This window comes from Dromiciops gliroides, chromosome 3, assembly GCF_019393635.1.
Source record: "Dromiciops gliroides isolate mDroGli1 chromosome 3, mDroGli1.pri, whole genome shotgun sequence".
Lineage (NCBI taxonomy): Eukaryota > Metazoa > Chordata > Mammalia > Microbiotheria > Microbiotheriidae > Dromiciops > Dromiciops gliroides.
In genome coordinates, this window is record NC_057863.1 from 563,269,002 (window position 1) to 563,282,325 (window position 13,324).

Consider the following 13,324-nt stretch of genomic DNA (forward strand, 5'->3'; position numbering starts at 1 on the left):
TTGACAGCTGAGTGGAGAATGGATTGGATTAGGGAGAAACTTGAGGAAGGGAAATCATCCAGAAGGTTGCTGTAATAGTCTAGGCATGAAGTGATGAGGGTGGTGGCAGTGTCAGAGGAGAAAAGGGTGTATATAGGGGAGATGTTAGTAAGGTAGAAACAACGGGCCTGACAGCTGATTGGATATGGGAGGGGAGGGGTAGGTCAGAGAGAGTGAGAAGTCCAGGATGACACCTAGAGGGTAAGCTTGGAGATCTAGGTGGATGGTGATACTTTCAACAGTAACATGGAAATGAGGACGAGAGAAGGGTTCGGACATTGTGTTTTGGCAAAAAATAAAACATCACATGTTCAATGCAAGTCACTGAAAAATTCTTCCTGCTATCCTTCCTTACTGAAATTCTTAGCCTTATACTTTTAGCTTTGGGTTGTTTATATTTCACTTGCTAACTACCTTTTACAACATTTTATCACCCTTAACAACTTGAGAACGACATTGAACTTTCTTTTCTCTCAACAACTTTGTAATTACACCATTCTTCCTTTCTGTATTTTCACTCATCTCTTATGTATTTAACCAAATTGTTTTGTTGACCAATTTGTTTTTCTTTTTAAAAACTTATCTCACCTTGTGAACTACCTTCTGTTCAGGTCCATATTCTAATCCTTTTCTTCCTTCAGATTGAATCCTTTTCTTTCTTTGTTTTTATTCTGAATTTCTCCCAAATTTCTCCAATTTTTCTTCCCCTAATCTCTTCCCCTCAATCTCTGACTTTCTTCATGAGGACAAGCCCTACCAAATCACCTTCACAAATTCTCCTTATTCAGCTGAAGTAGTTTTCTATTTTCTTGCTCCTTCTATATGACCTCTCTATTTCCTGTTTTGCCTTTGCATCCTGATTGTGCTTTGCACATAGTAAGGCTTTCATTTCTGATTTGCTGCAAGCTTTAGTGAAGAATAAGAAAGCCTCTTCTTTTTATCGCTTCCCATTTTTAAGGCCCTGTGATAGAAGCTTTTGGTGGGTACAATGATGAAAGACATAGTCCCTGCTTTTAAGGAGGTTACAACCTGGTAAGGGAGATGACAGTTATACAAATAAGTATATTACAAGGCAGTGTCACAAGAGAGGTATAAATAAGAAACCATATAAAGTCATATGAATGAGAGATACTTTTTCAGTTATAAAGCAGCTATGTTTATACTTATGACCCCTCTGTCCCTCTATTCTTTTTTGATCTGTTATCCAAAAAAAGTCAAGGGCTGCTCTTGATTTTTTTATATTGTGTGATGTTATGGAAGAGTACTGGGCTTATGTACAGGAGATCTGGTTCAAATCCTGTCTCTGACATTAATTTAATCCCTGTATTATCCTAGGCAAGATGCTTTATCTGTCTGACTTGTGTTTTCCTCATCTGTAATACAAATGGGTTAGAATACCTGACCTCTAAAGCCCCTTCCAATTCTAAATTCCACCAGAAGCCAGCAAGGCTTCCTGAAGGAGGTGAGAGGAAACAGAAGTAATCAATCAATCAGTAAATAGTGATTAACTCCTACTATATACCAGGAATCATATTAAGCACCAAAAATATAAAAAAGAGGCAGTCCTTACCCTCAATGAGTTTATAATCTAATGGAGCAGAGACAATATACCAAAGAAAAGGAATTGCTTAAACAAGTCAGGCCACTTAACCATTCTGAGCCTCAGTTTCCTCATCAGTAAAATAAGGATAATAAGAGCATCTATCCCATGGGGCTGTTGTGATGATCAAATGGAACAATTCATATAAATACTCAAAAAGTCTTAAATACTATATATATGTCAGTTATTATGTGAAAGATTTAAAAAAAAGGGAAGGCTTGGGGGAAGTGGCAGAACTAAGGAAAATTTGTGTCCTTTCAGTCCCGAACAACTCTCCATAACCCTATTTGGGGTTTTCTTGGCAAAGATCCTGTAGGAAGGAAGGAAGGCAAAGATTTGCCATTTCCTTCTCCAGCTCATTTTATATTTGAGGAAACTGAGGCAAACGGGGTTAAATGACTTGCCCAAGGTCACACAGATAGTAAATGTCTGAGTCCAGCTTTGAACTCATGAATATGAGTCATCTTGACTTCAGACCCACCACATACCTGGGGAAAACACGTCTTTACTGCTGTTTCATTTTCTACATTTATTCAGTAACAGATATTTCTGGCTATGTAAGAGAAAGTGTTACTATCTACTCTGAGGATATTTTTTCGCTGATGACTACAACTGATAACCCTCCCAATCTTTTCTGCTCAGAGGACCATGTCACTTTTGCCATTTTGGTTTAATTGCTTTTTACTAGATGGATGTTCATTGGAGCAAGTTCCAAATCCTTTATTGTTTTCTGCTGACTCGACTCAACTTATAATTTGTGCCCCCTGTTATGAATTAACTGTGCTTAAGGGCAAAAGGAAATAAAGAAATTATTTTTAAATTTGAACATCAGCATGGCAGAATGTTTGGAAAATTCCTTGCTGGTTCACAAACACATTCTCTGGGAAACAAAGCAAATTCTATTCCCTTTGATGAGTGAGGCATTTTTCAGAGGTGTTTTTCATCATAAAATAATGATGTCTACATGTATGAAATCCTTGACCTATCTTTTCTTTTGTGCAGTTACCTAAAGAAAGTTTAGGGCAGCTATACTTGATAACTTCATTATCTTTTTATGAAAATTCAAATTAGCTCAAGGATGGAGCCTTTATTAAGTACATACTACATGTCAGGTCCTAGAAAGACCACCCTAAAACACTCCCAACACACACACATACACACACACACACACACACACACACTACAGTTCCTAGAATCCTCACTATTATTTAGTCCCATTACAATAGATTCATTGATCCTAATAGATCAGATTCACTTGACCCATTAAAAAAAAGAAAAGAAGGAAGAAAATAATCATTTATTAAGTACCCACCGGGTACCAAATTTGCACAATCTTGGAGTAACCTTTTCGTCTTCATTCCCTCTCCCCTTACTTATTCAGGTGTCAAATATTATCCACACCACTGACATAATATCTCTTGCATCTTTGCCCTGTTGTCCTCTCACACGACTTTCCATAGTCTTCCATCTCAAGACACCTGCCAAGTTGATTGATAAGATCCTAGGTTTAAAGGTATAAAGAACTTCACTTTCTATCTTTTTAGTTTTCTTACTCATTAGTTGAAGTACACTGCTTTTTTTCTCATGTGTCCCTCCATCTCTCAATTATATGCATTTGTATTGGTTTTCTCCCATACCTGGAATGATAGCCTTCCTCACCTCTGATTCCTTTCTTGGTTTCCTTCAAGATTCAATTCCTATTTCACCTCCTTCAGGCAGCCTTTCATAGACTCCTTTCATTCTCTCCCCACATATCTTCTGAGATTTTCTTCCAGGTATACTGCTTGTAACTTGCATGGACATAGTTATTTTCATGGTATCTCCTATCAGAATGTGAACTTCATTAAAAAGGAGACTGTGTTTTGCTACAGTGCTTGGCACATAGTAAGTGCTTAATTAATGATAATAAACTTAAACTTTTCAGTTTTACAGATAAAGGAGCCAAGGTTCATAGAGGTAAGGCATATTGTCTAGAGACAATTAGTGGCAGACTTGACACTACAGCCAGGGTCCCCTGATCATCCATTTTGTCTTATCTTTCCAGTCAAATTTCAACTGCACTACAGGTGACATCAACAAAAGCAAGGTGATTTTTTAAATTCTACCTTCACTAAAATTATCTGCAGTGGTACTAGCCATTGTAATTTTTTTCCAGTTGGGCACATATCTCGACTGGAATGTTGGCATTTTTAAAACCCAGGGGTAACTAACAGATCCTTGAGCATAATGATTATAATAAGCCTCTCCATGATGGAAGTATCCAGTGACAGTTTATATGGCAGGAAATAGAAGATAGGCCTCTGAGTCATATCTCTGAAGTGACCAGATCTCCTGCAGCAAAAGACAGAATAGGACTTCTGATTTGAACTTCCAATCTCACCTAGCAATATATATGTAAGAGATTCTACTTCCTTTTTTCTTCACTTCTTTCTGATTTCCTATTTCCTTTTCCCAGCCCCACATTCCCTTTTTTATGACTATAAATCTATCGCACAATGATGGAGAGCTTCAAAATGTAGTGGGGAGAGACTGAATAGAAATGTTGGGATGAACACTGTGAGAGATACCAGGATGAATAGGACATGTTAAGCTCTAGGAGTGGATAATATAATGGGATTGATGCCATGTACAAAACTAACTATCAAAGGCCATTTCTGGTGGAATTAATTCTGGGAAAACTTTTGTTATGTTGTATGATTAAAGAAAGAAAAAAAAGTTCCAAGAACTTTGAACAAATAACATTCAACTCATGTGATAGTATAACCAAAAGAGAGTTGGAATAAAAATAAGAAAACTCTGGTTTGGGTGCTAACTCTGTCACCTATTTGTTGTGGGACCTTGGCAAAGCCATTTCCCTTCTCGAGTCATCAGTTTCTTCCCTGGTAAAATAAAAGTATTACATTACATGATTTCTAAGATCATTCCCAGCTCTGAAATTCAAGTCTCTGGAAATCTAAACATTTTTCTCCCTGATGAGTTTAAATAAAATAAAGTTACACTTGATGACTTCCTTATCTTTTTGTGAAAATTCAAGTTAGCTCAAGGATGGAGGAAGAGATGATGTGTCTTTAGAGACTAGCCAGACCCAAGGGGAAGATACGTTAACAGAGCTGGCAAATGATAAGCCATTAATACTAACAAGTTGGACTTCATTACATAAAATAAGCAAAACTCTTTGTCTGTTCTTCATCTGGGCCCCCATGGAACTTATGATCAAAGGGAGGATCATTCATCACTGTCAAAGAATTACTGCATCTCTGTATTTCCCCAGTCTTAATTTATTCCTTTTAATATCCCTACCCTTAGAAACCTGGCTGGCCTTGTTTGTACCATCCCAAAGCAATAGCCATCAACACCACTGGTCTCTGTCTCCTCAGAGAAAGGCTGATCTCTATGGGTGACACACTTAGAATGCCATAGGCTGAAACATAGTAGAGGTCTTCCACAATCAGTTTGAGTTTGGAAGTATAGTGGCTTCTTTTTTCATTTGTGAATATGCTTCCCATTTAATTTGAAACAAAGGCTAATAAAGTGCAGCTTTGGGTGTTCTTTGTTCAAAAGAAGCAGACCTTTTTAATTTACTTTTATTGGTGGATAAGCCCCCCTATGGTGGAGTTTATTTGACTTCAGAAGTCCTCTGTATCTTTCCTTTTGCTAAAGCAATCTATTGCTTAAATTATTGTCAAATTTGTTTACAATATAGTAGGAGTTGGAAGAGAAATGTTTTAATTTCTCTACTTTAAAATAAACACTTAGTTACTTCTTTGTATTAGGGATGGTATGTGATAGACCAGGGTAGTATATACATTCTTTACAAAGAAAGAAGGAACTCTGTTTAGGTTGGTTCATGGCATCAATTAGAGGAGCAATGTTGTTCATTCCTAGGATGGATTGCAGAGTAGGAATTTGAACAGAAGTCAAAAAGCATTTATTAAACACCTACTATAAGCCAGACAGTATGCTAAGCATTAGTGTTACAAAGAAATAGACAAACAAGCAAAACAAACGAAAACAATACCTGCTCTTTAGGAATTCACAGTCTAATTAGGAGGACAACATGCAAACAGCTACGTAAAAAAGCTATGTACAGATTAAATTGGTGATATACTTGGGTAGTATAAAGAATGATACAGAAAACAGGATTTCAATTCCAGCTTGTATGGGGAGCAGGGGGAATTTTTTAATGAGTTACCTGTAGAGTCTATAATATGGGCATGTGGGCATCTTCCACTGTAAATGTCAAATAAATGTTGGAGTCTTAGGCAAGTCACAACTTCTCTGGTTCTCAGTTTATGCAATTGTGAAGTAGGCATAGTATTTTTAATACTTACTTCATAGGGATGATATGCAGATCAAATACTATTTTATTTATATATGTATATATATATGTATATATATATATATATATATATAATTTATTTGAATTCCAGTAATGATGAAGATAATAATATCATTTTTTATAACAAGAATGATATGCAGTTAGCCTCCCTTTTTAGCAAGGAAATTGGAATTAAGTGACTTGCTCAGGGTCACACAACCCTATCGTCAAGTGTTGGAGGCTGAATTGGAACTCAGGTCCTCCTGACTCCAGGGCCTGTGCTCCATCCACTGTGCCAGCCAGCCTACCTAGTTAGCCTCCCTCCTAAAGGAGATGGAAGGTTGAGACTAATATGTTTCTACTTCCCAGGTTACAATGGAGAATGATAAATTATTTGAAAGAATAGGAACAATACTTTAAGGTGAAAGATAAAAAGAAAAAGGCTCTGAAAATGCAAAGGAGGAACCCAAACATGTATCAGCACATTCATGTGTAGAAAAATGTGACAGAGGAGCAAGAAAGCATCAGGCCTGTTGAACACTTGGACCTAAGTAATGGACAAGGGTCTTCCTATCGATGGTCAAGCTAGACCTCATGGTTGCTTTCAGAAGTAAATGGCTGGGGCAGCTATATGGTGCAGTAGATAGAGCATCGGCCCTGGAGTGAGGAGGACCTGAGTTCAAATCCGACCTAAGACATTTGACACTTACTAGCTATGTGACCCTGGGCGCAAGTCACTTAACCCCAATTGCCTCACCAAAAAAAAAAAAAAAAAGTAAATAACTTCTTGTGCTCTGAGGATGGTGGAGCTGGATGTTCAGATTGAGAGTCAAAGAAAAGCTTATCCAGCAGGAGACAGAGGAAAAAGTGGCATGGTAGAGAATCAAGAGTACTGAATCTAGAACCCTAAACTTATATGCATGGGACCTGAGTTCAGATTAAGATCTGCAATATATTACTTGTGTGATGTTGGACAATTCCCTTAGCCTCTATAAACATGTCTAAAATGAGGGGGTTGAACTGGATGATCTCTAAGGTCCTTCCCATTGGTAATAGTTGTTGACTCCCTGCTGAATGGGGCCTGAGACAGGCAGTCATTTGTGAAACAGACATCAACAACAAAGGGGACAGCTGGCTTCCTGGAGCAGGAATCCAGTATAAGATGTAGAATCCCTAAAACTTGTCAAACCTGAAAACCATTAACTGCTTCTTGTGCCTCAAGGTGACCTCATTTTAAATTTATTTCTCAATATGCTATAACAACATGCTAGTAAAACATAAATCCTTTGAAGCCAAAGATTCTTTCATTTTTGTCTTCCTGTGCCCAGCACTTAGTAAAGTGTTTTGCACATAGTACACAGTTAAGAAATGTTTGTTTAATTGAATAGCTGGAATTATGAGGTCCGTGCAAAAAGCTAGAGCATTCAGGAATGCAGGTAACATTTTCATTACTGTTGCCAATCAAATGTAGAGACCAGAAGAAAATGACAAATTTGGGAAATTAATATATGGTTAAGATGGTGTCAGAGAATAGGAATCATATGTTCAGACCTCAGGCAGTGTTGGAGTACCCCTAAGAAGAGCTGATACAATACATTCTCCTGTGATCTTATTAATATGATCAAGGGTGTTTTTAACTGAAGATGGGGAAGAGAAAGAAAACAACAAACATATAAATGCTAAACAAGATATCATAAAGGACGCACCTATAACCTAGGAAGAAAGGTCCAATCATTCATGGAAGATAAAAACCCAAGAAGAGGGGCCAGTCACAAAGCCTATGAGTTCTACTGTTTATGAAGAAATGCATAAATTATGGGTAATATGGTAAGGGGCTAAAATTCTAGCTAGTCTGTCTAAAATATCTAATGAGTGGTTGCCAATAAATTATAAGCCTTAGTAAGAGTTTAGACTTTTAAGCATTTATTAAGGAGAATAAGAATTTGGTGAAGAGAGAGAATGAGACCTATATTCAGCTGTTTATCTCAGGGAGTCCTCATTTCTGCTCCACTCTCTATGAGAATCCTGATGAAAGAGAGAGAACCACCTCTTCTTCATCCCACAAGCCTCCTGTGAAACTGGGAACATTCCGTCCACACACACACACACACACACACACACACACACACACACAGCTTCAATCTAATTGGCTAATAGACAGTACCCAAGAGCAAATGTCACTTCCTGACACCAAAGAAAAGTCACATGGCTTGCACTCAGACACCTTCTCCTCATGGTGGAGTTTTCCTACAGTAACTCTCCAGCAGGTGGCATCACTCCAATTGTTACAATATACAGTGGGAACTTGAAATCCTAAAGCAAGGCAAGAAACTTGACCTCATTGTTACTCCCAAGACTTCGTCATATGGAACTCATGACTGAACTAAGGGTCAGTCTATCTTATTCAAAAGGAAAAGCAAAGATCAAAGTGCAGAAATGGCAATGTTATATAGAGAAGACAAGCACGCATTAGAAGATCCAGGAATGAGAGGGGCCAACATGACAGAGCATTTTGGTTAATGAGCAGTAAGAAGATAAGAAAGGAACCAGAGGACTAGAGATGGACAAGTGTTAATCTGATTTTTTAAAAAATATATTTTCTCTTTTCAAGGAGCAATATTCTGTTTCTGAGATTCACAATGAAAAAGCTTTTCTCCCTTTTTTAAACCATTTGCTATGTACTCCAATCTGTGTTATGTGAATCAAGATGGCATATTAGATAGAGGACTCGATCAAAGGAGTGCTTAAACAGATACATGAAGTAATCCATTTAGAAGTAAACAGAAGTTGGGGTTCTGATCAAGTAGTCCATTATAATTCTGGTGCATCCTCAGCCCTTGATAGGAGTCTGACACAGTCTTCTCAACACTTCTTGTATTATTTTATACCTCCTGTTCCCTCCAGAAGGCAAACACAGTTTGGGTTGATGAGCATGCCATCTTATTCTCATTGCATCATCTAAATAACTCATTGTCTTTGCTCTCCAAATTGGAAAGTGTTAAGGAACCATATGGTTATAGTCTAGTTTTTTCAAGGATCCCATAGCAACAGGAAATCATCTCTTTCTAGATGTTCTGATCTCTGAACTATCAAACTGGGAGTTACACATGAGGAGATCCCCAAGGTTCTCCCTTATAGAGAGGGGCTGCATTCCAGAATCATGCTGTCTTTGTTCTGTACACACATATATGTGTTCTTGTTATCTTCTCCCACTAAAATGGCAGCTTCCTGAGACTAGGGATTGTTTTGTTTTTTGTGTTTGTATCCCAAGCACCTAACACAGTGCTTCACATGTTGTTGTTTAGTCATTTTTCAGTCATGTCTGACTGTCTGTGACCCCATTAGGGTTTTCTTGGTAAAAAAAATATAGGAGGGGGTTGCTTTTTGCTACTCTAGCTCATTTTACAGATGAGGCAAATGGGGTTGAGTGACTTGCCCATAGTCACACAACTAGTAAGTTACTGAAACCAGATTTGAACTCAGGAAGATGAGTCTTCCTGACTGATAACAGGTCTGGCAGTCTATCCACTATGCCACATACCTGCCTACTCTTTGCACATAGTAGGCACATAATAAGTATTTTTGATTGATTGATAGGGAATTCAATTCTTCCCCACCTCCACACAGGAATTTAGGACCCAGAAGCATTTTAGAATTTAGGGTATTAGCCTTTTGTGCCCCGCAGGTGAGGAGCTCCTGTCTCGGGCTTCCGTCGCTGCCACCTCCTCTGCCAATACTGCTCAGAGCCTGGGCCGCCCACCAGCAGGATGCGGTCCAAGGGACTGCTCCAGTACATCCAAGTCTTTGGGCAAAAGAAAACTGCCACCTCTGTGGCCCACTGCAAGAAAAGCAATGGGCTGATCAAGCTGAACGGATGCCCACCGGAGATGATCGAGCCTCCAGCCCTGCAGTACAAGCTGTCAGAGCCTGTCCTCCTACTGGGCAAGGAACGTTTTTTTGTTTTTTTGTTTTTTTTAGTGAGGCAATTGGGGTTAAGTGACTTGCCCAGGGTCACACAGCTAGTAAGTGTTAAGTGTCTGAGGCCGGATTTGAACTCAGGTACTCCTGAATCCAGGGCCGGTGCTCTATCCACTGCGCCACCTAGCTGCCCCTCAAGGAACGTTTTGCTGGCATAGATATCTGGTCTGAGTGAAAGCAGGAGGCCATGTCTCCTAGATTTCTGCTATCCGGCAGTCCATCTCCAAAACCTTGGTAGCCTATTATGAGAAATATGTGGACGAGGCTTCCAAGGAGGAAATAAAAGACATCCTTATCCATTAGGACTGAACTCTGCTGGTGGCTGACCCTCATCGCTGCGAATCCAAGAAGTTTGGCGGATCTGGAGCCAGGCCTGGCTCGCTACCAGAAATCCTATCGATAACACAACTGCTAGGATTGTGGGTCTTTGGGGCAATAAATTTGGTATATGACCTTTAAAAAAAGAAAAAAAGAAAAGAATTAGGGTATCAAACCTGAAATAGAACTGAGATAAATTAATCCATTCCCCTCATTTTAGAGACAATAATAATTCACACATGCAGTGTAACAGCTTTTAGATGTGGAAGTACTTTCCTTACACTTTCCTTACGAGGAGCCTGTTATATAGGTAGTATAGTTATCAGGAATTACCAGTCATGTTATATAGATAGAGATCTCTATATAGATCTTGAATGATAGTTTTGCCAAGATCTACATTAAGATAACTCCAAGATATAGATACAACTGTATCTATCTGTCAGGATCTCTATCTATATAACATGGCTGTCATTTCTTAATAACAGTATTACCTACATCAAAGGTTTCTTGTATCTATACAGATAGAATTTGTATCTATGTTAGGGTAATGGGTTACACTGTAGGAAACAGTGTTAACTTAAGTCTAAGAACCTCAAATTCCAACACTGATGCTTGATATCTGAGTAATCTAAGGCAAGTCACTTAATTTATCTGGGCCTCAGTTTCCTAATTAGTAAAAAGAGTGGGTTGGAATAAATCACCTTTGAGATTCTTTCCGGCTCTAAATTTATGTTCCCATGAATAAAACTTTTCCTTTCTCTTTTTCTTTCTTTTGAATAAAGATGACTAAATTTTAGGTCAGCAGAGGCATGAATTTTAGTTCATATTCTGACATTCATTAACTATTACCATGCACAAGTAGGTCAGCTTCTTTTCTGCAAAATATCTTATAGCACAATAACATTCCACTAGGTAAATTATTAATATCTATCTATCTATCTGTCTATCTGTCTATCTATCTGTCTATCTATCTATCTATCTGTCTGTCTGTCTATCTATCTATCTATCTATCTATCTATCTATCTATCTATCTGTCTGTCTATCTATCTATCTATCTATCTATCTATCTGTCTATCTATCTGTCTATCTATCTATCTATCTATCTATCTATCTATCTATCTATCTATCTATCTATCTATCTATCTGTCTATCTGTCTATCTATCTGTCTATCTATCTATCTATCTATCTGTCTGTCTGTCTATCTATCTATCTATCTATCTATCTATCTATCTATCTATCTGTCTGTCTATCTATCTATCTATCTATCTATCTATCTATCTATCTATCTATCTGTCTATCTATCTGTCTATCTATCTATCTATCTATCTATCTATCTATCTATCTATCTATCTATCTATCTATCTATCTATCTATCTGTCTATCTGTCTATCTATCTGTCTGTCTATCTATCTATCTATCTATCTATCTATCTATCTATCTATCTATCTATCTATCTATCTGTCTGTCTGTCTGTCTGTCTGTCTATCTATCTATCTATCTGTCTGTCTATCTATCTATCTATCTATCTGTCTATCTATCTATCTATCTATCTATCTATCTATCTGTCTATCTATCTATCTATCTATCTATCTATCTATCTATCTATCTATCTATCTATCTGTCTATCTGTCTATCTATCTATCTGTCTGTCTATCTATCTATCTATCTATCTATCTATCTATCTGTCTGTCTGTCTGTCTGTCTGTCTATCTATCTATCTATCTGTCTGTCTATCTATCTGTCTATCTATCTATCTATCTATCTATCTATCTATCTATCTATCTATCTATCTATCTATCTATCTGTCTATCTGTCTATCTATCTGTCTATCTATCTATCTATCTATCTATCTATCTATCTATCTATCTATCTATCTATCTATCTATCTATCTATCTGTCTGTCTGTCTGTCTGTCTGTCTATCTATCTATCTATCTATCTATCTATCTATCTATCTATCTATCTATCTATCTGTCTATCTGTCTATCTATCTATCTATCTATCTATCTATCTATCTATCTATCTATCTATCTATCTATCTATCTATCTATCTGTCTGTCTGTCTGTCTGTCTGTCTGTCTGTCTGTCTGTCTGTCTATCTATCTATCTATCTGTCTGTCTATCTATCTATCTATCTATCTATCTATCTGTCTGTCTATCTATCTATCTATCTATCTATCTGTCTATCTGTCTATCTATCTATCTATCTATCTATCTATCTATCTATCTATCTATCTATCTATCTATCTATCTATCTATCTGTCTATCTATCTGTCTATCTATCTATCTATCTATCTATCTATCTATCTATCTATCTATCTATCTATCTATCTATCTGTCTATCTGTCTATCTATCTGTCTATCTATCTATCTATCTATCTATCTATCTATCTATCTATCTATCTATCTATCTATCTATCTATCTATCTATCTGTCTATCTGTCTATCTATCTGTCTATCTGTCTATCTGTCTATCTATCTGTCTATCTGTCTATCTATCTATCTATCTATCTATCTATCTATCTATCTATCTGTCTGTCTGTCTGTCTGTCTGTCTGTCTGTCTGTCTGTCTATCTATCTATCTATCTATCTATCTATCTATCTATCTATCTATCTATCTATCTATCTGTCTATCTATCTATCTACCATCTATGTATCAACTATATATATTTCTATACAATCTGCTGCCTGGTTCTTCATAGTTTCAAATGTATTGACACATCTTGTCAATACACTTCCGGGCCTGTTCCAATGACAGCTCCCATTTACATAACATTTTAAGTTTATAGAACACTTTAAAATTTTTCATTTTGCAGAAAAGAAGCTGAGCTACTTGTGCATGATAATAGTTAATGAAGCAAAGCTGCTAGAAAAGAAGTGGGGAAGTCTAGAGAGTGACTAGTGAAGCCAGGAGTAAAGTAAGCATGGCCTTCACAACTAATGAAATGGTGGCCTGAACTGGTGAGTCAACAATCAAGAGAGAGGGAACTCAGTTATGAACTAGGGGTTGGAAAAGTCCATAGAATGAGGGGTGAAGCTGAGAGTGAAGTGAGCATGGCATAGGCCCCTT

General features: G+C 37.4%; 1 pseudogene; it reads left to right on the plus strand.

The window, feature by feature from the left end:
• The first annotated feature begins 9,724 nt into the window (after window positions 1–9,724).
• LOC122751223 lies at window positions 9,725–10,338 on the plus strand (annotated as a pseudogene).
• The last annotated feature ends 2,986 nt before the right edge of the window (window positions 10,339–13,324 follow it).